Below are 25536 nucleotides of genomic sequence, written 5' to 3'. Positions count from 1 at the left end.
AAATAAGTCTGCAAAAAGGGCAAACTTTAAAAAATGAAGGGATTTAGTTATAGAAGTGGACAGGTCTGAAGAACTCAAGGATCTGAATGTGGAGAAGGCTTAGAATTACTTTAAGTCAAAGTTGCAGAAGTGGGACCTTGCAAAGGAAATTAAAACCAATAGTAAAAGGTTCGATAGCCATATAAATAAAAAGAAAACAAGGAAAGAAGGGGGACTGCTAAACACTGAGGATGGGGTGGAGACCAAAGATAATCCAGGCATGGACTAACATCAAAAAGAATGTTTTGCCTCAGTTTTTAACAAGGGTAATAAGATGCTTGGCATAGTTGCATGGTGACTAAAGAAAATGAGGATATGAAAGTAGAAATTACCACATCTGAGGTGGAAATCAACTCAAACAGCTTAATGAGACCTAATCAGGGGCCTGGACAATCTCCATCCAAGACTACTAAAGAACTGGCACATGAAACTGCAAGCCCAATAGCAAGGATTTTTAATGAATCCATAAACTCAGGTGTTATATCCTATGACTGGAGAATTGCTAGTACCTATTTTTAGGAAGAGGGTAAGAGGAGTAGTGCTCCAGGAAACTACAGGCCTGTTAGTTTAACCTCAATTCTATACAAGGCCTTGGAAAAAATTTTGAAAGAGAAAGTAGCTAAGGACATAGAGGTAAACAGTAACTGGGATAAAATACGATATAGTTTTACAAAAGGTAGATCATGCCAGACCTACCCAATCTTTTTTTGAGAAGTTAACTGATGATAAATGTATTTACAATGGAAATGCAGTAGATCTAATCTACCATAAGGCATTTGTTGTAGCTCCACATGGGAAATTATGAATTTAACTGGAAAAGATGAGGATTAACAGAAGAATTGAAAAGTGGGTAAGGAACTGTTTAAAAGGGGAAGCTACAATGGGTCATCCTGAAAAGTGAACTGTCAGGCTGGAGGGAGGTAATGAATGGAGTTCCTCAGGTATCAGTCTTGGGACCAATCTTATTTAACATTTTTATTCTTGACCTTGGCACAAAACGTGGGAGTGTGCTAATAAAATTTAAAGATGGAACAAAGTTGGGTGGTATTGCCAATATGGAGGAGGACCAGAATTATGTATAAGAAGATCTGGAGGACCCTGAAAACTGGAATAATAGGATGGAATATAGAATATAGAAATATGAAATAGTGCAATGTGCAAGATCATGTACTTAGGGACTACAACAAGAATTTTTGCTATAACTTAGAGAGTATCGGTTAGAAGTAACCAGGGAGGACAAAGACTTGGGTATGTTGGTTGATCACAGGATGACTATGACCTGCCAATGTGATGCAACTGTGAAAAAAGCTACTGCAATCCTAGATTCATCAGGCAAGGTGTTTCCAGTAGAGATAGGGAAGTATTATTGCCATTACACAAGGCACTGGTGAGATCCCATCTGGAATACTGTGTGCAGTTTTGGTCTCCCACGTTTAAGAAAGATGAATTCAAACTAGAATAGGTGCAGAGAAGGGCTACTAGGATGATCAGAGGAGACCGAAGGACCTGGGGCTTGTTTAGCCTAACCAAATGAAGGCTGAGGAGAGAGATGATTTTTCTCTATAAATATGTCAAAGGGCTAAATCTCAGGAAGGAAGAGGGGCTATTTTAATTTAAGGGCCAATGTTGGCACAAAAAGAAATGGATATAAACTGGCCATCAACAAGTTTAGGCTTGAAATTAGAGGAAGTTTTCTAACCATCAGAGAAGTGAAGTTCTGGAACAGACTCCTGGGGGGTGTGGGTGGGTGTGTGTGTGTGTGTGTGTGTGTGTGTGTGTGTGTGTTGGGGGGAACCTAACTGGTTTCAAAACTGAGCTTGAAAAGTTTATGGCTGGAGATGGGACATTAGATGGGGAGGGCTCTCAGTTACTGTGGTGATTCTTTCCCAGGTGTCTGGCTGGTGGGTCTTTCTGATATGCTCACGGTCTAACTGATGGCTATATTTGGGGTCAGGAAGGAATTTTCTCCCTGGTCAGACTGGCAGAGACCACGGCATTTTTTGCCTTCCTCTGCGGCATGGGGCATGGGTCCTTTGCTGGTTTGAGTAAATGGTGGATTCTCTGTAACCTGAAGTCTCTAAATCAGTCAGCAGCTGAGCCAGAGGTTATGGGTCTATTACAGGAATGGGTGGGTGAGATGCTGTGGCCTGCAATGTGCAGGAGATCAGAGTAGATTATTTCAATGGCCCCTTCTGGTCTTAAAGTCTGAGCCTGAGTATCCTGGACTTTCTCCTCAGAGCATATTGTGCAGTATCTGAGTGACTGGCTATCAGTAACCAATTTCTTGGTGTGTTTGGGGTGGCTGCTGGATCTGTGGAGGTAAGTGGTGGTCCGTGGGTTACTGGTATATAGCCATCTGTAGGGTTCTATCGATGAAGTTGATGATGGTCTCTAGGAAGCTGATGTTGCAGGGAGACTGTTCTAGAAAGTTTGATGGATGGATGTGGTTGAAATTGTGGTGGAAATCTGAGGAAGTTTATAGGTAATCTGTCAAGAGGACTGTAATATCCTTGATCTATCTTCGGTATCATTGGTTTCATGGTGCATTTTTCTAAAAATTATTCCTTGAAGTGACCCTTGAAGAGGTTGTCATATTGGGGGGCAATCCTAGAATCATAGAAGATTAGAGTTGAAAGGGACCACAGGAGGTCATCTAGTCCAGCCCCCTGCTCAAAGCAGGACCCAACTCCAAGTAAATCATCCCAACCAGGGCTTTGTCAAGCCAAACCTTAAAAACCTCTAAAGATGAAGACTCCACTACTTCCCTAGGTAACCCATTCCAGTGCTAGGATGGGGTACATAGTACTCCTGGCTGTTCACAGTGTTTGTACAAAGTGTTTGTTGTTAAATATAGCATGATAGTGGATGAGCTTGCTGATGTGTCTGCAGTGGGTTTACAAGTGTTGTACATTTTCCTGTCCAATCTGAGGCAGGCAGCAGCGCCGCCATGGTGAGGGATGTTGATGTAGAGGGAGGTGACAACCATTGTGGCAAAGATGGTGTTCTGGCAGAGGGGAAGCAGATCTGACTTTGACGACACAAAAGGAGAAGATAGATACGTTGAGTAAGAAGGGGCCATTTCTACACAGTCAATTGGAAACAATACCCTGTCCTCAGTGAATTACAATACAGATCCCTTTTGGAATATCCACCAACATCCAGCAGCCTCGAAAACAACACTCACATCAGTTTGACTGGTATCAGAGCCAGTGCTTTTGCTTCATTTCATGATCTGTTGATGTTTCAATTACAAACCCTATCTTTACGAGTTTAATGCTGCTCTTTTAAATTGCACCAGGCTGGTACCTGTCAGTTGTGCTGGCAGTTCAAAACAAGACCCAACTTCTTAAATCAATGAGGAAGTTACACAGCTGAATACAAAACAAGGAAAAACAGTTTAGTTTTTTTCCTCCAGGGCTTTAGTTAAGGCATTTCTAATGTTCCAAGCCTGATTTTTTTTTTTCTGACATACTCTTTTCTGTTGACCTTGCCTTTGTATATTTCTAAAAAAAAATGTCCAAGGTAACATAGTTATTTAACTTTATAAAGTACCTCCTACCCATGCACAGTAGTTACATTAAAAAAAAGTTATAGAAAGTATCAATTAAAGGCTAACCCTAACCTGGCACTCTTTCAGGCAGTAATTTGATTCCCAAGCAGATAAAACCAGGACAGCAAAGGCAAACAACATTAGGCCACTATTATCCTTAAGGGAGATTTAACAACCATTCTTTTTAAACTCAAAGGCATTTGCAGGAAAATGGCTGTTGGTCTTAAAGCTCAGTAACCCGTTGGAGTATGCAAGATAGAAATTTAATTTAACAGAAATTTGATTGTAAGAAATGGCCTAGTTGGGAAGTTAGGTCTTTTCCCATTGAACACTTTACAGTAGGAAAAATACTTCATGTTGCAATAGTTCATTAGCTTTCCAGTAGGGCCCAGGAATTGCTATATCAGAGGAACTTGAACCCTTGGATGCATTGCCTCTGGCCTCATGGACTTGTGCATGTTCAACTTATCTAAATAGTCCTGAACCTGCTTTTTCATCACTGAGGGCTGCTCACCACCTCCCCATTCTGTGCTGCCCAGTGCAGTAGTAGTCTGGGAGCTGACCTTGTCTGTGAAGACAGGGGCAAAAAAAGCATTGAGTACTTCAGCTTTTTCCACATCCTTTGTCACTAGGTTGCCACTTTGTGCAGCTGGTGTGTTGGAAAACTTCTTGTGGTGGCTCTGATCTGCAGTGCATGGACCAGCATGCAGTCCCGGATTTGTTCTGATTCCTCAGCTCCATGCCTGCAACAAGAGTCTGATACACAGGAGAGCTGGTAAGAAACTGGATGTGACTTGGGTCAATAGACTCATCAGGGGGTCTGCATTCACTGTCTTTAAAATGCTTATCCAGATTTCATTGTTTCCTTTACATACAGCAGTTAGAGGGACCCACAGAATTGGCCTATCTTTTCTCCGCTTCCAATGACTCCATAGGTTTCAATTTGCTCCATTTCCCTCCAGCAGTTGGCTTGCTGGATCACTAATCACTCCAGCCCTCACTGAATTTTACAATATTTTTGGCATGAGGCCAACTCTTCTGAATATGAGGGGGAATGTTCCCTTAACTGTCACTCTGGTGAGGTCTGGATTTGCTGCTTCTCACGTTATAATTTTTACCAGCTGGAGTTGTCGGGAGGTTTGCAGCCGCAGGACAAGCTTTGCAGGGAAACCATGGCAAAGTCAGACTCGGCCCATTTTCCAGTGTGCCAGTGTCACTGTGCATCTTCCTGACACTTTGGCTTTAATGTTGACAGCTCTTTGGATCGAGTGGTTGCCATATGCTGAATGTGGTGTGCAACTGACCTATGCTCCAGTGTGGACTGGGAATTTCATGGGTATTTTTGCTTCTCTCTATTAGCATTGTGAGGAGTGTTCCTCCATCTGCCTTCATTCCTATGGCCTCTACAGCGTTGCCCAAAACAATTCAGCATACTGTTCACTGTCTCTGCTATTTATTGCATGAGGCTTTTTTTTTTGTTTTGGGTAGGCTTCTGCCAAGACTGGCTGTAGGATTTTCCCACTTGCTTCTTAGTCCTCTTGTCTTTCTGATGTCTGAGTTCCACCTCTTGTTGTGTAAAAACAACCTGGTTTCATTGTCTTTGCCACTGAGGTGAAAATGATTAATGAAACCATGAGAAAGTGCCATTGGAATGGCACTGAACTGGCAAATAGGCTATATCCCCTATTTCATAGTTTCTCAACCTGTGGTACGTGTACCCCCACACAGGCAGAGGGTACTCGGTGGTTAAAAAGAGAGGAGGGGAGGCGGGCAGCAGCTACCGACTTCTGGGAAAGGCGGGTGGGAGCCCCCCGCTTCCCACCAGGTCAGAGCTCCCAGTTGGGAAGTGGGCGGCAGCCCCCAGCTTCTGGGGGAGGCGGGCAGCAGCCCCCGGCCTCCTACTGGGTCCCAGGTCCCAGGTGGGAGCCCGAAGGCAGCCTCCTGCATCTCGTGAGTTGGGCTCACAGCTGGGTGGCAGCCACCCGCACCCCAGCTCCAAGCTGAGGGACAGCCTCCAGCACCCCAGCTTGAAGATGGGCAGCAGCCACCTGCCCACATCCCTGGGTCCCAGCCAGCGCAGAAGCCTCCTCTGTCCCAGCTTGGATTGGGTGGCAGTTGCCTACCTGCCAGGCTGGCAGCCAGGCAGCAGCCGCCTGCCATTTGCCCAGGTGGCAGCCCCCCTCCCTGGCTCAAAGCCCAGTGCCCAGAAAACTTGTCAATTTCACTGCTCTATGGCAGCCCCAGATTTTACCAGTTGCCTCTTTTCCTGTCTTTCTCTTGCCCTCCTTCCCTGTCTCTCTCCTCTCAAATCTATGGCAAAACATTTGGCACGGCGCTTTATATTCCCCAGCATTGGCATGCCGCTCAAAGCCTTGCAGCTTTGGCCAACATCACCTCTAGCCCAGATACATACTTGAGTTGTGCACCCCAGGTGTAAAGGTGGTAACCCTACCCACACTAGATCTGACATCTGTCATATCATGGCCTCTTATACTAAGCCTTTCTTCCAACATATGGCTCACATTAGTCTGTAAATATAAAGTCCCATGGAAAATTGGGTGTTGAGGTACTTATTAAAATTTTCAGAAGTTAGGGGGTACTTGCTTCTTAAAAGGTTGAGAAGCACTGCCCTATTTGGCTTGATCGTGATCATTCTCTTTGGTCACCATGTGTTTGCTACCATGACTCGAAGTCACATGCATTTGTGCTATTTTCGCTCCCTTTTATAGGACCAAAATATCTTCAGCAAATATTTTTGTTCTGCCCTTCTCTGGAGTTTTACTTCATTAAAATTTGTCCTCTAATGTGTCATTTCAATATGCAAAGGCACAGCCCCTTAATGAGTGTACCCTGAGTTTACCATGTACCTATTGACTGGTGAGACCAAATGTCTCTGTTTTAAAACAAAACAGAACACCCTTTGACGTGAGGAAGCTTTACAATGATTCCAATATGCTCAATCGTTTCAAATTCATCTGGGATTATTTGATCCTTGTAGTCTCATTGAGGAGAGGGTGAAAATGGAGAAAAAGATGGACCAAAAGTAGGGCTTTGATGGACAGTAGGGAAGGGAAGAATGGTTGTCATCCTGCCTTTCCTTCACCCTTAGCAGCATCCCAATCTAGGCCAGAGCCATGAAAGCCTAGGGCAGGAATAAATCCAAAGAAGAGGAAGTGATCAGCTGTGTCTAGGGCAGCAGATAGCCCATGGAGGGCAGGAGGCACTGGGATGTGGGCAGGAGGTATTCTTTATTGGCCTTGAGTGCGAGTTACCATGGAGCGGAAAGGGTGGAAGCAGAATTGCAGCCGATGTTGAGGCAGGAGGGGGACGGTGGAATAACTCTGAGGTTGTCTTTCAGCCCAACCACCTCCATCTCCCACTCTGTCCATTTCTGGAGCCTGGATGGTGCTGCTTCATTAGGCTTACCAGCTCCTTCTATCTAGAAGAAAATGAGACCCAAGGTAACTGCAAAACCAGATATGACATAAACACTCTAGGCCTGTTCCTGGTGCCCCAGCTCCTGGAGTCAAGGGATTACAATAGAATCAAAGCTTATATCTAAAAATAAAAGCCTCTGTCTCTCAAGTTTGTGAGGGAAAGCTTGAACCCTTAACTTGAAGTGAGGTCTGCCTGAGTCTGCAGGCAGCTTGAGACAATAGTTCTCTATGGTGTGAAATAACCGATGCATTTGACTGGGATTTTACCCCACTGTCAGGGGTTAGCCTTGGTACTACATCCTGCCTCTCTCAGGGTGAGAAAGGATTCACTGCCATCTCTGCTATTCCCAAGCAAAATGTCATGCCCCGCCAAAACATGCCTGCAGTTACAGGAATGCACCCTCTGTCTGCAAATAGTTAATTGATATGGTACCAGTAGGTGGTGCTTGAGAACACAGAGCATCATTCCTGGGTTTTGTAGGCCCAATACAACTTGCCTTTTGTGCACTGCAAATGGCATCTTCCATACAGCTCTGCATAAAGCTCAAAACAGGAGTAGCACAGATTTCCCATAGCACTCTCATTTTTTGAGTACAAGCTGCACCCAGCTGTCCAAAGGAAGGCAATTCAACTAGTGTGTTCTTCTCAGGCTTGGTTTGCACAACCCGTGATCCTGGCCTACTTCACTGGATCCAATCCTCACTGCAGAATAGTCTCTTTTTTCCTCGAGTCCCATGCTCATTTAGAACTGGGTTGTTGTCTGAATTGCTAACCAGCTTCTGGTTCTGGAAACACCAATAGCAACAGATTCTCCCCACTGGTCCAGTTTTCAAAACTTTCCCTGCTTCAGAGGCCATAGACATGTGTGTATATATAACACTGGGCCTCCCCATGGGTTTCTGGCAATGGGGATTGAACCTTGGACCTGTGTCTACATGCGTGGGCTTCTACTGCCGGAGCAAAAAAGACCCAACACTACTAACCGAGCCAGAGCAGACTCATCAATTTCTACCTGCATCCCAGCCACCATTAGCTGCGGACTGAGGGCTACCCTTAGTGGATGAGTAGGTTACAGATAATTCTTACATGATCAGTAGCTCCCGGACAGTTTGCCTGATCTCTGGACAAGGCATGGTGTCAAAAGGAGCCACGCTTATCCAGTTACAGACAGTTCTCCAGCTCTAATCCTGTGTATATGGCATATATTTGAGAGACTGTAAAGTTGCTGTGGAAAACTAAAGCTTGTGTATGTGTTTACTGTAGTATGTTTAAATTCTCAGTTTTAATGCTGCACTAATAGAGGGGTTTGCATTTAATAACTTATTATTCAGTCCAAACAATACACTAATACTTTTATCAGAATTATATGTGCCATTGAAAACTCAAAAGCATTTGCTCTACAAATCACTGAAGAATAGGCAGCTGATAATGGCCATATGTGTGCCATTTCCTGAATAGCAGCCAATCATCAGAGAGAGAATTATAATTTCTGCTGAAGCTTTCTTTTTTTTTCAGCAGTCCAAGAGAAGAAGGAAAAGCTTAAGTACCTTTGGTGGGTGTTTTGAAACGTTTCTTGATCTGCTGATATGTTTAAAAACTAACCAGTGCATCCATACAACTGAACACATTACTTGAAGCACACAGAATGGAAGAAGCAAGCGAGTGAGTTTGAGGGCTCCAGGTTAATTAGCAGTACTGGTAGCCCGTGCTGTAGCAGAAACGTCACCTCTGCAGTCCTGCACTCCTGCTGTTGGTCCTACTTGTGATAACGTGAAAACCTGCTAGTGGTGGGGAAAAACGTTCCACCCTGGTAACTTACTCTATTTCAGATGGTGAGACATTGGAGAGGTTAATGTCCAAATCTGACCCCTGAGAATGGGGGAATTTATGCCTCTTGTAGGCTGTAGTGAAACACAGGAGAGTTGTCCCAATGAATTGTGGGATAGGAGTTAGTGTTTCACCCAAAGAGCATTGACCTAAACTTTCATAATAGCATCAACACCACTGCCTTCTCCTGGAATTTTCTAGGGCTGTATAAAAGCACGTCTGACCATCCAGCCAAGCTACATGGAGCATGAAGAAGCGGGGTGGGGTGGAACCCACTTAGGGATGCTCGCTTACTTGTCAGAACTGCTATAGCCAAAAACGATGGTACACTCCTACACATCCTTTAACACAGTCTCAACCTGATAGGAAGACAGGAAGTGCCCTATTGGAGCAGACCAATTGTCCTTCTAGTCCAGCCTCCTGTCTCCAATGAAGACCAATGACTTACATTTCAGAGGAAGTAATAAAACCATGTAATGCACCTATGGCTTGATTCAAAGTCAGTGGAAATACTCTCATAAATTGAATGGCCTTTGGATCAGGTCCCTATCTCATGAAACCCATGCAATGTAATATGAGATCAGGGGCCAAGCCAGGGGAATAGAAAAACCTTAATCCCTTACTAATATTTCATTCATTTATTTTCAATATTCAGCATAGTCTCACACTTTAAGATGCAGTTATGAGGCTCTGCCAAACCACTGTAAGCAAAGATATTACTACACTGGAACAGCCCCTCTTTGAGCCAAGCAAAGAACCATATTGGTATTACAGTACTTCATATGCCAAGTTACCTGTGAAGCCTATCTATTAGCAGGTTAGGTCTGTTTTTTCCAAGTCACTCAAATGACTTTTGGGCAGGTCAGCATGTCTATAAGGTTATTGTTCTGTTGAGAGTTTGGATCTTGCATGATCCAAAGAGTCTGACATTAATCAGTCCTAAATCCATGTTGCTATTCAAGTTGCTGGAGCACTAGAGACTATTATTGATAGACAATAGATGTCTGGTGGAGACACTGATTATTTTCCTGCTACAAAGGCTGCTGCATCCTCTGTGATAATTCCCCTCTCTTTTCCTCCTTGTTGGCTTTGTGGCTTAGTGATTTATTTGCTAGCTGGCAAGCCTCCACTGCACTGCAGGAAATGGATGTCTGCTATTGTGTTTTGGGGGCTATATAAACCTGTAATTTTCCTACTACATTAATTATAGACCTTTCGTTCTAACTGGAGCAGCTCAGCATTTCCTCTGCCCTTTCAGCTGAAGTTCTGTGAGTGTATTCCCCTCCCTACCCTACCCCCAAACTCAAAAATGTGTGTGTTTAGTGAAACACAATCCCAATATCCTGTGTCGAGCTCTTGGCTTGTTAAGAAGTTTTGTGTTAGGGACAGAGTAGTGCAATGAGTTAGTTCAGGAGTCTTTCACCTGCTAAGGCGTGGTCACAAATGCTAAAGCTTTGTCTACACAGGGGATATGGAACAGCTACTCCAGTATAATTTAGCTGTTCTGGAATAACTTCCTTGTGGGAACACTCTATTCTGGAATGCAAGTGATTTTATTCAGGAATAATTATTCCATGTTTTGAGTGGAATAATTTATTCCAGAATAAAATCATTTGTATTCCAGTATAGCGTCCACACCAGGAGCTATTCTGGAATAACAATAACAATTCCAGAATAGCAAAAACAGTCCATTTCCCCATATAGACAAAACCTAATAAGCTTGGTGTAAAATAATGAAGGCAGGAGTCGATGATAAACCCACTATAAAACTTATTGTGACTTACTCCAACCTTTGTTCTTTTTGAGCAGAAACTGTAACAGGTTATTTCAGGTAATAATTCAGATGAACAATACCTGTCTGTATTATACTTGACTCTTGTCCAGGTATCAGACAGTTCTTTTCAGTAGACCTGGTCAGAAAATGTCAGGGAGGGGGAGATTCCACTTAAATTTTGGTGAAAATTGGGAGGTTTTGGAGAAAAATAAAAAACTGAAATGTTTTGGTTGAAAAACCAGAATTTATTGATTCTGAAATCAACTGAAAAGTTCAAGTGCCTCATGTTCCCCATCTCCATTATAGATTCCCTTGTCAAACTACATCTCCCATGATGCTCCATGATCTCCCTTCTTGGTGAGGGGAGGTAATGCGTCATGATAGTTTCATGGCTGCAGTGCATCAAGGGCGATCAAGTCTGGCTGGATAGACTGGCCCACAGAGGAAAGTGGGGACATGGGGAAACCAAGGAATAACTCCCATGTGCCCTCTGCTGCAGAATCACTGATCAGGGTTTTGCAGAAAAAAACTATTTTTTTTTCCATGGAAAAACACACTTTTCACAAAATTGTTAGTTGAAAAGTTGAAATTTTGCAGCGAAAAACATTTGCTATTGAAAAATTTTGACCCATCCTACTTTAAATTCTGAGTTTTGGCTTTAATGGTTCAGTGGCTGAGTACTGATGCCATCACTACTCACATCTACGGTGCAGTTTTGAGGAACTTCTGCAGGCTGAGATGGGGTCTGAGCATGTCCATTACTGTAGAGACTATGTATAATTGTATATATTTGTTCATCAAGACCACTGAGCTCCAAACCATAAAATCTTCTTGCATTACTTCTGCATTGGAAAGTCTTATAAACATGTCCAACAAGCACTAAACAGAGCAAATGAATGGCGACAGGTTAACATGCTAGTTCAGGTATGGTATTTTTAGTACATTTGTGACATGCATGCTGAGTGTTTTGGCAAGATGAATTGGCAAGGCAGTAGCTGCATTCAGCAGCTTAGATTTGGTCATCAAAAATTTACAACTTAAAAACCAATCTTCAACTCCAGTGTTACTTCCACCTTAATATAGGGATGTGAAAGCTGGAAGTCAGGCCTTTGAAATCAAATGCCTTAGAAATTCGCAGTGTTAAATGGAATGGATTAGAACAAATGTTGAGATTGGGTTGTTGAATTCTCATTAAAGTTATCCAGAAAAGGAAATGGAAATATCCGAGATGTGTGTTAAGAATGAAGCAAAAACATCTGCCGTGGTAGGCGGGCCATTGGACAACAGGAGGAACACAAAGGGGGCTGAATGAAGGAATCCCTCTGTCAAAAAGGACTCAGCGGGAACATGTATGAGACTTAACAGCACAGAGAACATGCACAGAGTGGCTGAGGATAGACAGGGATACCAGCACCTTGTTCATGCCCTAAGTCAGTGGTTCTCAACCTATTTATCATTATGGGCCGCATATGCAGCTCCCTGTGTTATGTGGGCTTCATCCACACAATATAAATACTACCTGTATGGCCCTGAGGATGTCACATGGGCTGCAGCTGTTGTTGATTTGACCACAGGTTGAGAACCACTGCCCTAAGTAATCAGATTCAGACTAGAAATATAAACATGCTGTTGGCTAAATGCAGCTTGGGGTAACCAGAGTGAAATGTCCATTATTAACTAACTGAGCCTGCTTGTTAATTAAAAGATCCCTAAACTCCAGAGATTCAGTACGGAAAGAATAAAGCCTCCATATTTTTCTACAGCACGTGGAAGTCAGGAACCCGTAGGATGCAGAATTAATGACAAATGGTGTTCACTATAAATGGGCTGCCTTATTAAAGTGTGTTTGACACAAAGCTGTATAAAGTGCCACAAGGGATCTGTATTTCTACCCCTCTGTCTCTTTAAATGTGCTCAACTCAGCTCTGGCAGTCCTATAGTGTCTGTTGGTTCGGTTTTTGAGACCTGCTCTCTTTCTTATTGAGTATTGTCTCTCTCTTCACCCTTTGCAGATTCTGTTCTGCTCTGGCTCTGATCCAAACCTTCCAAAAGTGCATTAGGTAACGTGACTGGGGATTACACCGTCTCACTTTGCCCAGGGAGAAATTGTGTGTGTTTGTGCACGTGCACACCTGAGTGCATGCATGCTGTGCCATGTGTTAACAGAGGAGTGCACCTTTCTCTTGGAACAAAAAAAAGGTGAGATCTGTGTTGCTTCTGGGATCCTGTGCAGAATCGGGAGTGGAGAGTGTGTGCCAAGATTCTCGAGGTGGGATGGAACATCGAGGGGTCCATGGCTGAGCTGGTAAAGCCTGGAGCAGAGTACAGTTGCTAGAGGGAAATGCAAGCTGCTGCAAGTTAAAGATTCCTGGGGGACATTTAATAGAGGGCTGTGTCCATTTGGAACCAGCGGCAAAGTAGATTCATGGTTCAATTGATAAGGCCGGTTATTAGACTGTAAGGTATTTGCAGCCAGGAGCTCAGCTTGTGTGTGCTTGGGCAGGGTTGTGTGCACAGCATGACTGTATATTGGCCTACCCCAACATCCTGCCATGTGCATACCACTGGTAACGAGCATGAGATGCTGACCAGCTTGTCAGGGCTGTAATATAGTGGGTTACATTCACCCCTGGTTTATCTTCTCTTCTGCCAGCACAAGCCATGGTGCAGGACCCCCAGTAGCAGAGAGTGAGCTGGGGGAGGCTGTAGTGGCAGCAAACAGCTACCATCTCTGCTCAAATGTAGACAGCCAGGCAGCCTGAACAATGGGCGTAGTGGTTGGAGCGGTCAAAACAACAGAGGATGCTCTGATTCAACATATCCCTGTTGCAGCCTCCACTAGCTGGGCTGCTATTGTGTCCCCAGTGGAAGCTGACTCTGCCCTTCCCAGCATAACACTGGAGGAAGGCCTGGGTCTTCAGTCTGTGGGACAGGGAGCTTTGCTGGTGCCGAGACATGCAATTTGCAGTGCCCCAGGATACATGGGGGCAGATCAGACCCTGTGTTTATAGTGTAGCTGGACAGACCAGAACTGATTGGAGGGGATCTCCAGGAGATGGTGCTAGGGAGCAGGTACGGAGGGCGGTGACAACACTGCACACTCTGGAAGGGAACCGATGGGTACCGTTCCAAGACAGCGGGGTCACTACTTCGTTGCCTCTGGACACTCTGGGATTATATACCACATGTTGGATGCACACTGAGTGCAGAAGGAGACTGACCACAACCCTCTCCTTAATGAGCTACAGCACCGATATCTCAGTCTAGCAGAGGAAAAACACTCAGGCAATTCGTGGTGTTGAGCATCGGGCTGGTTTGTCAGCTAGTGTGAAGGAGCGGTGCCCTATTAATGGCTATGTCTACACTATCACTGGCAGCAACCCTCCCAGCCCAGTGGACAGACTCCAGCTAGCACACGACAAATAACCATGTGGATGTTGTGGCTTTGGCTGCCAGGCGTAGGGGGTCAGGTGGGGTAAGAGCCCGAGATGCAGTTAAATTAATGGAATGACCTTTGCTTTGTGACTGGCTGCGATCTTCCCACCTCCTATTTGCATTGCCAAGATCCCTCATCACTTTACCCCTTTGCTTCCCCTTCCTGACACCGGGTAGCATTTTTCTGTTGGTTTCCCACTTGGCTTTGCAGTGGCATAATATTTCTGAACTTTCCTAAGCCTTGGTCAGTTTTTTAAAGAATCCCCCACTATTTTCTTATGTCTTTTTTTTCCTCCCCACTGAATTACTTTGGATGTTTTCTCCCTTCTTTTTCCCTCGAAGGTACTTTTTCTTTCTCCTCTGCTAACTGGCTCTGTTGTGCCACTTGCAAGCCTGTCAGCCTCACCCTGGGGTTTGCAGTCCAGCATCCCAGATTCCCAGGTACAGCACGAACTGGCACAGAGCTGAGTCCTGCTCTAGAGACTCATGCTGACATTTGCTAAAAGCCAACTCCAGCACACAGTGATTTGTGATGTGCTTAATCTTTAAATTGTGTTTGATTCCACCTTGCAGGCTCTCAGTGAGGAGTCTACTGACAATTTTGAGAGGAGAGGGAAATATTAGCAGGATCAAAAAGGCTTAGGGACAAAGGATTTCCTTCTGTCTGTAGGAAGCACTGTTGGTACTTAAGGACAATTTACCAATCAGGAGGCGCCTCCTACATATGCCTCTGGGACTCTTCAAAAGTGTGGTGGCTGAGCATTTGGTAGTGATGTGAATTCTCATGCAGGAAATCCAAGGTTAATTCATTGTCCTGGTCTTTCACTCCCTGGTTGGACAGGTACTGGAAACACTGAGAACAGAAGCAGTGCATTTCACCATGGGGGAAGAAAGGAAATACCCACAACCTCATAAGGTATGTGCCTTGATGGGGGGGCCGCTGTGGGAATTCCCTGTGGCCCTACTCAATGTGAGTGATGTCAATAGGAGATGTTGAGGTTCCAGGAGAAGGGCAAAGAGTTAGTAATGGAGAAGGGGAAAAAAGTGTGATAGGTGAACAGCACAGCTCTCGGTTTTGCTTTGCTTGGATAAGCAGCAGCCAAGTCTCAGCTGGAATTCCTGCAATTACTGGCTCTTATGATATTTGTACTCCTCCCAGTTTTCATCTGAGCTAGAAATACATTGCAAACAGACTTTCTTGCAAGATGACTTGTGCTTCTAGTCCTGGCTGGACCTTGAAAACTCAAAGCATGCTTACTTTAAAAAACCCAGCAGAACTTAACTGGATCTGTACTTATGACATATAGTACATCAGAAACCTGGAAATCATCTTCATCTCATGACTTCATGAGCACTAATAATTGGTTTCCTCTTCAGAGTCTGGCACTCAGCACTCAAAATATGCTAGCAGTGCCGACCACATGCTGATCAGATGCTTCATGAGCGTGTATAGACTAAACTTCTTTTGGGCCCAAGATTGACTATTATTAGATGCTCCACTCTGACAGACATGCACTTTTGAATGTCTCTGGGAGCAGCTTGTGATGTCAGAAGCCTACTTTTCAAAGCATCTTTTCAAATATGCCATCCATATTCAAGTGCCTCTTTCACAATTGTGTGCATGACAGTTAGGTGAGCAACTAATGATCTGCTTGTGCAAATGGACATACTCCTATAGGGCAGATGAAATTAAAGAAATCCTTTGGAAAAAATCTCCAGAAATCAACTTCCCCTCTCCCCCCGCTTTCCTCCTCCCTCACTACACACAATCCCTCTGCTGTTCGCTTTTCATCCCTCTCTCTGTCTCACTGGAAGAGGTTTTTTTAAGAGTAGCTTGTGGCCTTTACATTCAGGTGTCCCTAATTAACCTGCAGTCACCCTCTCTCTGTTTCTAGGAAAAAGGACTTTAACAGTTTTCAGAGTGATACACCTGCCTTCCACAAGTGTCAGGTCTGCAGAAATCCACTTATCAACTTCATTTGGCGAGCGGTGGGCGTGTCACCCATTCACCTCCAGTGGGTCGGATGAGGGAACCATGGCACACCTAGACCTACTCTGCTTGAGAAAATATAGATCAGTCTCACTGTCCTTGCTCAGACCTGGACGGTCTGACTGCAGAAGACAAATTGTTGCTCTTCTACCAGGCACTTCACTATGTGTCCCATGAAACGTAGTACAATGCAATTTTGCATCTGAGCATCAAAAGCTAAACAGCAGGTGAGATGGGTTAACTGTCTGGGCGTGGATGTCTCTAAAGCAACGCATAGGGAGTTCTGAACACAAATACCATTAGCAATAACAGGATTTGTGCACTTAACTCCTTGCACTACACTGAAAGCCTCAGCCCCCAGAGTCAAGTACTCTAAAGCTTATTCACTTGCTCTGATTCATTCTGTAACAGTTATGTGTGGCCTAAGGAACTAAGGCATCTTTTATTGTTTTAAAAACTAACTTTAAATCCTCCCCACCCCCCCCCTCCCCCCCCCCCCCCCATTCCTCTACCTTCTAACAATTTTTAGCCAGAACAAATAACTTTTAAGCATCATACAACCATGGATTTACATGTGCACCCTACAGAGCCGGTATGTTTCCTGCCCTTATCAATATAAGCGATGCACTGCCACATTCATGCAAAGATGCTGGATGACCTGACAGGGTTAATGATTTACTGTCTCCAATAGCTCTCCGCTCCCTAGTGAAGGGAACAAGATGTATCTGAACTCCATGCTCATTGTGTGACACGTGAGGTGGGGGTTGGAAGGGAGTTAAATATAGATGGGACTAAAAAAGCCTTTTGAGTTAAAACAGAGAAGGGCAAAATGTGTTGTACAAGCTGTTTTCCCACAAAGTTGGCTGCCAACATTCTTGGGGGTTATAATTTTGTGATTTTCCTGATATAAGATGGACTCATTCCCGAGCTCTGTAGTCTGCACAGCCTAGTGCTGCCACCATTGGAGCTGTACTGATGCAAACAGACACTTTCTAACGGGGAATAAGGCATGTTGGAAAATTCACATCTTCCAGTGATGGGTCAGGAAAACTCCGGGAGTTAAACCTGGATCATATTGCTTTTGCTTAACCATGTAAGGCAGTCTACACACAGTTACTGTTCTAACAGATTCATAGATTCCAAGGCCAGTAGGGGCCACTGTGATCCCTTAGCCAGACCTTCTGTTTCACACGGGCAAGAGAACTACCCCCAAAGTAAATCCTTTTGAACTACAGCATCCCTTAAGAAAAATAATCTTGATTTTTAAATGACCAGAGATAATCCATCCCAACTCTTGGTAAATCATTCCAATGGTAAATTACTTGTGTCATTAAAAATGTACGTCTTGTGTTAACCAGGTGTAACTTCATGTTGAGGGCAGATCTTTGGCCAACACTTCATAACTGGGTACCTAAAGTTAGGATCCTAAATTCAAGCAGTTTTCAGAGAGGCTGAGCAGAGCCAGCTCCCAGTGAAATCAGTAGGAACTCCCAGATACTCAGTGCCTTTGTAAGAGAAGTCATTTCCATTCAGGTGGCTAAATATGGGTATAAGAACTAGTTCAAATCTGTGTGTCTATGGTAACATTTTGTCTTTTGTGCCTTGAAAGGTGCTAGAAAAGTGCTGAATAGTACAGTCCAACAAAAATACACAAACGGAAAGAAAGGTGGAAAACTGGGATTGAAACACACTGACAAAGTGACCAGAAAGTGCTGACAATGTTATAGATTGTATTTGCCAAATGGAGTTGTTGCAAGTTAGTCCATAATTGCTGACTGCAGTGTTTGTGCACTTCTCTGAAGCAGCTGGTAATGGTCATTGACGGAGACAAGATATTGGACCACATGGATGATCTGATCTGGCAGTTCCTCTATCTGGAGCTGTTCTGGAGCCAGACTTTTTTTGGTTTAGAGGAATCTTTGTCCTTTCAAAATTTCTTCTGTTCTGGAACAGAACAAAATGAAAAAAATTAAAATTTCCTGCAAATTGAAATTCTGGGGATGGAGGGAAAGTGTTTTAGGTCCATCACAGGGTGAAACTGTCCCTTTAAGAATGAACAAGGCCAGTATGCCTCTGATGGGTCCTCTGACCCCAGCTGGGCTTAAAAGAGAGCACTTGGGCCCTAGAGGGGGAGATCTGATGAGTCAGTCAGGAGATGGGCAGGTGAGAGCTGTTTGGGAGTAGAAGATTGGTAGGAAATGAGAGCTGCCAAAGCCAGAAGATGTTTCCTGATGGCAAGGATAGCCCCATATCTCCCAAGCCCCAGAGCCAGACCCAGCAGGATGAAGACAGGAGAGCAGCAGAGGGGCTTACTTATGAAAAGATTTTATACTGTTATTGCTTATTCTTTCTTACTTACCTTGCTGATGTCTCTGCTCTGGAGAGCTGGGGCCAGGGCTGAAGGACTCCCAGCAGATAGGATTTCTGCTAAAATGAGTGAGGTTGCTCTCCAGCTGGAAGGACAGGGCTGGTTATCCTGGCAGAAGGATAGAAGGGGAGCGAAGAAGAGCCTATGTGTGGTGGAATGGGATATGTGCTATGGCAACAGATGAGATGTCTTGGGATTTTAAGGACTACTTACACTGGAGTGATAAATGTTTGGGACTCTTGTTACAGAATAGCTGTACTACGTTTTCTTAATAAACTGGCCCCAAGGAAGGGTATTATTTAGGCAAGAGAGCCTGCATGGAGTTACTGAGGTCTCAGAAGGCAGGAAACTGTGGCAGGTGTGTATCATATCACAGCTCACTGGAAGAGGGGCTGCAGTTGAGTCGCCCTATGAATTAAAACGTTTTGTTCTGATTTTGACTTTTTTCACTTCATATTACATTTGCTCTTATAAATAAAAAAAAGCCTAAAATTCATTTTCCAAAATCAAAACAAAATGCTTTTTTCCATTTTATTTTTTCATTTTGAAACATTTTTCAGCAAAGGTGACATGTTTCTAGTAAACGTTTCATCTTCAATGAATCAGCATTTTCAGACAGAAGAAATTCCGTCAAACATTTCTAGCCAGCTCTAATTCCTAACTTCCTAGGAAGAAAAGAAATGAACAATCGCCTCCTCTTTGTGATACTATGATGTATGAACAGTATAAAATCTTTTCATCCTCAAAGATGCCTTCACATAAACCAACATGTTCTTTTAAAGAAAGGTACAGAAGTCAAGAAGAGCTGTATGTTTATCAACAAGCGCACAGACAATCAACAAAGGTACTTGAGGCTTCCTACCAAGCAGCGCAGCAAATGGTGAAAGCTAGAAAAAGGTGCACGTTGGTACTGAGAAGGCTGATTCTCCCATCCACATGAACACAGAGTTGGAAAAAAGAAGTAGGCCTACAAGCAGTTGGCACCACAATCTCTACTTTTAGCAGCAGGGTATCAAGGAAGATTAATGATATGCCTGGAGACTGATTCATGGTAGAAGCAACTATTGCTCTTAAGTAACCTGTGATGGTTCAGCCTTGCTTATCAGGCTTCAAAAGATGCTCATCTGGATTGTTCAAGCTGATGGCCTTTGGGTGTTTTTGATAATGAAGCTTGTGCCTAAAGATATGTTTTACAGAGAGGGAGGATGGCCTCATGATTAATGCACTGGCTGCGGACTCAGGAGACCTGGGCTCCATTGCACAAGGGGAGATAAGATTTCTGGAAGCACGCAGGTCCTGTACATGATTCAGATTCCAACTATGCATGTGGTGCTAGGGGAATAGGGCAGGTCCTGAAGATCTTCTGGCCCTCAGCCTAGAGAGATGGGTGCTAGGGCTTCCCAGGTTCAGACTAACTTACATTCCACTCTTTTGGGGCTTTCAGATTTGGGGAGAAAAGGAGAAGAGAATCTGAAATTCAGCAGTCTCCCCATCCTCTCCAGCTCCTCATGGAGCTGGAACCTCTTCTGCGATCACAACCTGTCCTCCATGAATGGGCACGGAGGCGTATCTGCTTAGCCACTCAACCTGGGGACTTCAGCAGCCCTATGGCTGTCTGGTATCTTCAGCCATAACAGCAAGCAAAACAGTTGGCCAGATCCTTGGGTGTGACTAGCCCTGTGTGTTCTCTGCCACTGCGCTGGTGTGGTGTGCATTGCTACCCACGATCAGTTGGAAAGGGCCCCTCATACAAAGGCACTAGCTATCACAGAGAGGAAGGCTGAGTCAATGGGAATCAGAGGCTGGCTGTACTGTACTGGATCAAGGTCTAAATTAGTAAAAGATTGCATGCGTCTCTGGTGTGACTTTCTTGAAAAAATGTCTAGCTCCATTTCCCAATACTTTATTAAAGCAGCTCCCCTCAGTTCTTCCTGTGATATTGACTGTGCTGTATATGGCATTTCTATGTTTAGAATCTAGGTTGCCATGACAACTCAGCATACTTTTTGGTTAAATATAGCAGCTGTTTAAGAGAACTTTGCTCCTTCTGGATACAAGGAGCATGTTTTGGCCTCTGATAGAACCTGGGGTATTAAATGCAGATGGGAAAAAGATAATTAAGTGTCAGCCCAGCAAAAACCTCCTATCTGCAATTATAAAGAGGAGTTTCAAGATGAAAATGGGGACATTGACTGTGAAACAGCAAATCTTTCTGCAATAGAAACTGAGGTGGTTAACAAGGAGCTATTCCTTCAGCCAACCCATGAGATCATGTCCATGTCTGACCATGTGTGGGCTTGATCATGTACCCAGTTAAGTCAATAGCAAGACTCACTAGGTACGTCTACACTGCGATTAAAAAACCCACAGCACGAAGTCTCAGAGCCCATGTCAGCTGACTCAGATTCATGGGGCTCCAGCCGTGGGGATATAAAATTGCAGTGTAGGCATTCAGACTCAGGCTGGAGCCTGGGATCTCAGACCCACCTTCTGAGCTTGAACATCTACACTGCAATTTTATAGCCCTGCAGCCCAAGTCAGCTGACCTGGGTCAGCCGTGGCCATGCTGCAGGTCTTGTATCGCAATGCAGGCATACCCACTGATGCAATGGTGCAGGGTCAGTTCCTTGCAGCCTTCTGCCCCTCAGTGCTCACTGCAGCCAGTGGGAGTTGAGGGCACAGTCTGCAAGATTTTATTGCAAGTCTTGCAATAGTAGGTGTTTTGCTTAAAGCCACAGCTCCTGGAATCCAGCGATTTACAAGAGATCTGAATAGTCTCCAGTGGTGTGGAGAAAACGTGACCCCTGAAGCTGGATGGTGAATAAAAAGAACCCACCATTCATTAGTTGTCAAACTCTCATGCTTTGGGGAGGGAGGGGCTTGATTCATTATTTTTGAGCCTTGGGGGTTGACAGTACTGCAAAGGCAAAACTCCAGTAGGCCTACCGCATGCAGAGAGATGTCGGCAGCCAGCTTTGGAGTGGAGAGAGGTTTATCACGTGTACCGATTTAAAGAGAAATACAGATCTGAAGGGGGGACTCAGTTTCATGAATTAGGGTCTGATCCTGCCACCTAGTATCACAGCAAGTGATCCCATTGACTTCAGCAGGTGACAAGAGACACGGTTCTTAGCCCAGGGCCTGCTTCCATGGGGTATTTGCAGAATTATTAACAGAGTGACAAAGGATGGTAAAATCAGGCCCTTAGCATGTGTCTGGTAGAGCTGGTTGGCCCCTTTTGTTGATTCCACACAATCAAAATGTTTTGTGGGAACAGATCAGTTTAGTTGAAATTTTTTGATGGAAAATGATCAAAATGCTTCATTTCTATAAGGTTGTAGCACTTCTTTTTGACATAAATAACACAATATAGTCAAAACAATAAAGACCAAATGAAGCGCTTTTGCCTCATTGAAATGAAACGTTTCCATAAAATCATTTCAAGATTTCCTACATTAAATTTTTCAGAACTTTCATTTCATAGGAAATTTCAGAATTTCTGCTTTTTCGTTCCAGTTCAGGACAAAAGGAAATTTTGAAATGTTGGAATTTCCAGTGCAACAGAAATCCTAGCTTTCGACCAGCTGAACTGCTCTGTTTTAAGGCTTGTTTGAGTGCCTCATGTTCTGACTTTGCATCTCAACTTGCTGTCCTTTTTGTATTTCACCCAAGTGGCTAAAGCAACAGCCCTTTATGGAGGGAAGCAACTTAGAATGCAGAGACCAACGTAACACTTACAAGATGATGGGTTTTTTATAATTAGCTGACTTTTATCAAGTTACATGAAAAAGAAACATGATCAAACTCCAGAGCAGGGCTTTGAAAGCCACTGAAAGCTTTTTTAAAAAATAAAGACGTTAAACACTATGATTTAAACTATCCATAGAGGTCATTGTGACCAGGAAGAAAATGTCTGCTGGATTCTTTTCCTCTCCCTGTGAGATCTATTGCATTGGACATTGGTGCTTTGGAAAGAACAAACATTAAATACTCACATTGAGTGCTACATTCTTTTGGCAGGGAAGGGAATTACCCCTCCTATACTGTGAGCCCTTCCCCAACCTACACAGTGGACACCTGGGGCTGGATCTGCAGCTGCTGTACGAAGCCATAACTCCACTGAAGTCCTTTGCTCCAGCTCAGGGTCTGGCCCTCTTCTGATGTTCCCCATCCCACCATGCAGTGGGACTTTAAGAATCCATAACGGATGGAGGGGGAAGGCGCTATAACCATCCGGCTTCATTGCAGGTAGCCATTATCTCTTGTTGAACCCTCCCACGCTCTCGTGTGACCTGCTCATTCCTGGCCCTTCTTCAGAGCTGGCCTCATCCCTCCTGCTAGTCAAGGGCAAAAACATGGGGGGTCTCCCCCTGAGAAAGCGCCGTGTGTATCAAATTGAAGGTGAGAGATTTCAAATTTCTCATCAAAATCTCACACGTGCAGCTTAGGGGGTAAACTGCAGGGTTCCTCTGATCTGGAGAAAACAGGGCTCTCAATTCTTAGTAATGTGAGCTTTATACAGATCATCTTTATAGATCCTTCCACTAAAGGGCTGCATTGTGTGCATGCCTCGATGTGCGTGTTTGCGTGCCTCCCTGTGCATGCACACACTGTACATTTCCCACTCAGCTGGGCTAGTAGCAGCCCTTGTTAGTAAGTCACACGTCTGTCCCCACCTGTGTCTGAGAACCTCACTTGCACCGCGCTCCTGTCTGCTCCCTGTCGGGGGAGGGAAGGGCTAAGATCGAGGCTGGATCACTCCCAAACTTGCAACTAAAAAAGGTGTGTTAAAAAGAATCTATAAAACAACAAAGAGGAAAAGGTGCGATCACTCGCATTTGTGCTGGTAACAAACCAGTCATCTTTACAGATCCCATCCAAATACATGTCGTCCAAAGCAACTTTCGTGAGCCCCCTGGTATCTTCTGACAGACGGTATGAACAGAGGAGCCACAAGCATCCATCAAGTCCATTTGGTCAGCATGAGGCACCCCCTGTGGATCAATTCTCTCAGCAATGCTGTGTCATTCTGGGCAATTAGCCGTGCTGGTTTGTTTCCTGCAGCCGCTGTGCAGCGGGGGAGAGGAAGAGTGCTATGAGTAGCCACTCCCCACACTTACCTGGGGGTTTGAGCAGAAGCCCTCCCAATTTCTCCCTCTCCTCCCCCGCTTCCCTACTTTCCTCTGAGAAAATCAATTTATGGCTTGTAGCTCTAGCTCTTGTCCAGTGCAGCGAGGGGCACTGCGTTCCTGGTTTGAAGCCTGCACGTGAGTCTGGGAAACCAAGGCTACTGCCACCGACAGTCAATTCCAGACCTGGACTAATCTCTCTCCAAAGGAATCAGGGAGGTGTGTGAAAGGAACATGCTATAACAGGAAGGGGTACCACTGCTGCCCTACTGGAGTGCTCGCTCCACCTGCAGGCCTCTTTGAATGCAGACTGTCTCAGACGGTTAGCTGGAAATCTCCTGGTGCACGATGTCTCTTAAGGAACATGCTTCTGCAGTGTGACTTTTAGCAGGGCTCAAGGGTGGGGTGCAAATCCTGCTGTATGGTAGTAAATAACTGCAGTACTCTGTGCCTGTGCACAGTCCCTCAGGAGCATTAGATAGCATGTTCTGCCTTCCTCAGATGTATCCTGTGTCAACCACTACTAAATGCAGGACATCCGACTAAATGGACCCGGATCCGCTTTGGAATGGCAAATACTGTTAGGCTTTTTACGGTACAGCTCTGCTTCCTTTTCAGGCTTTAATATGTCAAGCAAAACATGTGACTTTTGCAAGTTTCTTCAGTATGTATTCCCTGCACCGTCTTGTGCCAGACTCCAGAAAGCCCTTTGCTGATCCCACGTGCTAAGAATCTTATTTATCCAGAATTATGGGTTTCAACAGGAATGTGTGTGTATTAAAATCTTGTACCACTGCTTATCCGTCCATTTCCTTTTGTATGAACTGGCCCTTTCAATGTTTGGGCTCCGCGCCTTCCCCCATTGATTAATGGGTTTATTGTATTCCCTGCATCATGCCATTTCCCTCCCCTTAGGCAGTGCTGAGTGTTCAGCATTTTTCCCAACTTTGTGTAGCAATTTGTGTGACGAACTGCCAGAAAGTGACATACTTTTGCTGCAAAACATCATCCACCTTATCAAATATTGATACTTTGGAGTTTTCAGCATGGAAGCTGTCAAAGCCAATGAAGTTTCACAAGCAGCAGTGAAGCTAATTGTGAATGATAAAATGCTTCCCCCCTATCAAGGGGTGCTCTTAGCTGGTGAGTAGCTGACTCTGCACAGACACCAGCATGCTTAGGCTGCCTCTGACAACCTTTTAGTGCATGCATAGGGTCCATGTCATCCCACCTTCCTTCTCCATGCAGGGTACCTCCCCTAGTGTATGAAACTTCCCTGTCTTGAATGGGTTTGTCCTCCCACCTGCCCTTGTCCTCTGCAGCTCTGAGAACAGGCTCTCCCAGTGCTAAACTCAGCCCTGCTGGTGCAGATGTGGAGGCTTCACACAATGTTCCTGGGGTCATTGGAGGCCAGTTCAGTCCCTGAGGACTGCTCTAATTTGTACTCAGTAGCCTGAGGCTCCACGTAGACCTTGCAACACCAGGAATAACAAGGGTGCAGAATAACACTCTTCCACCCCAGGATCTACCTGACACCTCAGATTGCTCCCTACACAGCCACTTCCTTCAGCAGTTGTGCGCTCCTCTCTCTGTCCCTACAGCTGTCAATATCTCCCCAGTGACGCAGTGCCTGGAACTGAGCATAGTATTCCAGTTGCAGTTACGCTAGAGCAGTAAGCAGGAGGTGCTTGTGCCCAAAGTGGGAGGTCTAGAAAACCATGCTGTATGAGGAAAGATTGAAAGAAATGGGAGTGTTTAGTAGGGAGAAGAGAAGGCTGAGCTGGCGGGGGGGCGCGGGCATGATACTGGTCTTTAAGTGCATAAAAGGTTGTTGTAAAGAGGTGGGGTGAGAAATTGTTCTCCCTAACCACCAAGGACAGAACAAGAAGTAATGGGCTTAAATTGCAGCCAAGGAGATTTAGGTTAGACACTGAGAGAAATTCTTAACCAAAAGGGTAATTTAAACTCTGGAACAAATTACCTAGGG

General features: G+C 44.7%; 1 long non-coding RNA gene across 1 annotated transcript in view; it reads left to right on the top strand.

Annotated features, from left to right (window-relative positions):
* LOC137154059 (uncharacterized) overlaps positions 1–22752 on the top strand; it is a 39789-nt gene extending 17037 nt beyond the window's left edge. The window contains exons 2-4 of the long non-coding RNA XR_010920053.1: positions 14904–14978; positions 15958–16279; positions 22441–22752. This is a non-coding gene — a long non-coding RNA (uncharacterized lncRNA). The remainder of the gene's footprint in view (positions 1–14903; positions 14979–15957; positions 16280–22440) is intronic.
* The last annotated feature ends 2784 nt before the right edge of the window (positions 22753–25536 follow it).

The sequence above is a fragment of the Emydura macquarii genome, unplaced genomic scaffold, assembly GCF_026122565.2.
Source record: "Emydura macquarii macquarii isolate MOO-44397 ecotype Brisbane River unplaced genomic scaffold, CSIRO-AGI_Emac_v2 contig_1253, whole genome shotgun sequence".
In the NCBI taxonomy this organism is placed as follows: domain Eukaryota; kingdom Metazoa; phylum Chordata; order Testudines; family Chelidae; genus Emydura; species Emydura macquarii.
The sequence above is the reverse complement of the archived record's forward strand: the minus strand, read 5'-3'. Positions and strand labels throughout refer to the sequence as shown.